The sequence below is a fragment of the Grampus griseus genome (assembly GCF_964374135.1).
Source record: "Grampus griseus genome assembly, chromosome: 16".
In the NCBI taxonomy this organism is placed as follows: domain Eukaryota; kingdom Metazoa; phylum Chordata; class Mammalia; order Artiodactyla; family Delphinidae; genus Grampus; species Grampus griseus.
The window spans coordinates 79,148,642-79,152,014 of record NC_139010.1 but is presented as its reverse complement, the minus strand read 5'-3'; positions in this window follow the sequence as shown (position 1 = coordinate 79,152,014).

Genomic DNA, 3,373 nt, shown 5'->3' with positions numbered 1-3,373 from the left:
CAGAGCCTTCCGGTCGGCCCCGCCCCTTGGCATCCTGGGAAATGGAGTCTTCAGCGGGTGAGGCCAAGGGCTCTGTGCGCCGGGGAGCGAGGGCTGAGAAGTGCAGGTTTACGCGATCAGAACCGACCCAAGCACTGTATCCTCCTCGTGGGTCTCGTGCTCTGCGCATCCCAGACACTGCCTCTTCTGTATAGCTCTTGGTAGTTCCCCAAACCGTTTTTTCTCTTTACAAACGAAACTTTTAGCATTAAAAGCCAGCATTTGCCACGCTCAAGGATAAAAGAGGCAGTTGATTCGGGCAACTGTACGGTTTTGTGTTCGACCTAGAAGTAACATGATGTGATTTCAATTTTCACATGACCTCTCTGGCTGCAATGTCCAAAATATATTGCCGGGGAAGGGAGGCTATCACAATAATCCAGACGCTGGATGACAATGGTTTGAAGTGAGATGGTGGTAACGCTGGAGGTTAAGAAGCAACTGGATTCTGGGTACAAGGGAAGACAAATTTAATGAAAAATCATGGAAAGAAGATTTTAAAAAATCAACATAAATAATGGTGAAAATGAACTACAACTAACCTCAGGGAAGGAACTAACCTTTCCAATCATTATTCTTCAATTTGTTCAATCTTCCAGGTTCAAAACTGGGATTTTAATCTGTCAGAAAGCTCCTTCTACCACACTTTTTCCAAACTCAGCAAACAGAACTGTTTCTTGACAGTTGCACAGGCCAACAACATTGGAATATTCTTGATGCTCCCTTTGATCGATCAGCAGTTTTCAAAATATATCCAGAATCCTACAACTCACCATTAGCATACCCATCACAGTGGTCCAAGCTATCTTCATCTCTCTCCCAGATCATTGTAACAGCCCCTAACTCAAGGGGTCTGAACTGGAGGCAATTCTGCCCCACGGGTCATTTGGCAAAAATGAGACATTTTTGGATGTCACAACTGGGGGTGGGGGTAGGGTGCCACTGGTATTTAATGGTCAGAGGCCAACGAAGCTGCTAAACATCCTACAATGCATAGGACAGCCCTTCACAGCAAAGAATTATCCCCCCCCAAATGTCAATGGAATGAGGTTGAGAAACCCTGTGTTCCCACTTCTGCTTTTAACCCTTTCCCTGCCAAATCTATTCACAACATACCAGCCAAAATTGTCACGCCAAAACTTAAATTTTTTTTTTTTTTTTTTTTTTTTTTTTTTGCGGTACGCGGGCCTCTCACTGTTGTGGCCTCTCCCGTCGTGGAGCACAGGCTCCGGATGCGCAGGCTCAGTGGCCATGGCTCACGGGCCCAGCCGCTCCGCGGCATGTGGGATCTTCCCGGACTGGGGCACGAACCCGTGTCCCCTGCATCGGCAGGCGGAGTCTCAACCACTGCGCCACCAGGGGAGCCCCCCAAAACTTAAATTTAAATCATGTTGCTTCTTGGTCAAATCCCAAACCTTACAATGATCTGACTCCTTCATTTCCTGCTGCTGTCCCGTTTGTTCACTCTGCTACAGCTATAGTAGTCTTTTTTCTGCTTCCTGGATACCCCTATCTCATTCTACCTCAGGGGCTTTGCACTCACTCTTCCCTTTGCCTGAAATGCTCTTCTCCCAGAAAGCTGCAAGGTTTACTCTATTATCTCTGCTCTAGATGTGGTGATGTGTGACCCAGATCTCCCCTTGCACAACTGATTGCATTATTTTCCCAGCTGCTGGGGAGGTTGTCAGGTGACAGCCCTCTCCTGGAATTATCCTTCATGGAAGAGTCTCAGCACCCAAGGTCAATCCTCCTTTTCTGGGCAAACAAGCATTCAATGCCTGGTCAACGTAGATGAACAGAGGCTCACATCCTTCAGTCCAACCTGAAAATTCCAAAGGATCATCCCAGCTTCACAGTGCCCTGTCAGGGGAGAGGGTGTTAACTGAGGCTCGGTCGTAATGGTACCCCAGCCTGACTACTTCCTCTGTCCAACCCTGCTTCTCTCTTCCCCGACAGGTGGTGATCTTGAGAGCACTCCCTAATAAACTTCTGCCATGTTCATCTCAGTCTTACACTCTGCTTCCCTAGGGATACCACCTGTGACAAACTCTTGTAGGTTTTCACTCAGTGCCACCCTCTCAGAGAATCCTTCCCTTCTAACCCTAACCAGAATTGCCTGGAACTTGACCATTGTTTTGCCAATTGGGGAGCATTTGAGAACTCCTGAAAGCAGTTTCAGAGAAGTTATAGGTGAGCAGGGTTCCAGGCTGCAGGGATTGGCAGAATGAGAGGGAGACAGGCAACCCAGAATACCCTCAGAGCCTCCCTCCTGCCTTGTGGAACGAGCACCTGGTGGAAGGGACTGTGTTCCTTGGCACATTCCTCCTTCTCCCTGGTGATGGGCAGCTCTGCTCGGATCGAGCGTCTCCATCCCCCCCACCAAGAATCTGGTGCCCTGGGAGATCAGAGGTGGTGCCCCATTCAGCCCTCAGAACTAAACACCCAGAGTAATCCTGGAGCCAGAGAAGGAACTCTGTATAAACCATGGGTTTTTTCCAGGGCTCCATACCAACAACTGTTTATAGCATTCAGCAAACACAGCAAAAACATCTTAAGTGTTGGCAAGACATCAGATTGAAGACGGCCTTGTCTTTCATGGGTGCTTCTGAATTAGAACCTAAAACTTTTTAAGACCCACTCAGTCACATTCAAGCTTACTCTCTTGAGCATCGAGTCTAGAAAAAATCAAAACAACCATTCGCTCAGGGCAGCACTAATTGGCCGTGGCATCTGGTGGTTTTATTACTCTGTAATAAGGTTACTTACGCACTTTCTTGAGTTCTTTAATCACTATACACATAGATTCCCATCTGCCTTTTACCATATTCTGTCACCAGTGGTTGCCTGAAGATCTTGGAACGTCTTGCATCAGAGGAGATGCACATGCGGTCTTAATCGGGATTTCTGTGAGCTGGAAAGGCAAATGTTGACGCCACTTACCTCCAGGGACTTGTTATTGGGCTTCTGTCTGCCATGTCAACAGAAAAGAGGCCTAGGAAACATGTGTTTTGGTTGGAAGGCAGCCTTGCTAAGAGCCTTTGAGATTCTTGCCTAGGGCATTGGACTACCAGTATTTCATTGCCGCTACAGAAGTCCCCCCAGACATTTGGCCCATAAGATCTCTGGCATTATGCTGCAGAACTTGCAGCATCAGTCCCACCAAGAGGTGGATGAATCTCAGATTCACTGGTTGGGAGCATTCTATTACCAGCGAGCTGCAGGTGAGGAAATTGAAGCACACAGAGGTTAGGAGTCTTGGATAGGGCCAGGCGCCTGGTTAGGGGCAGAGTTGAGACAGGCATCTTGACTTTCACTTAGACCTTTCTTCTCACTT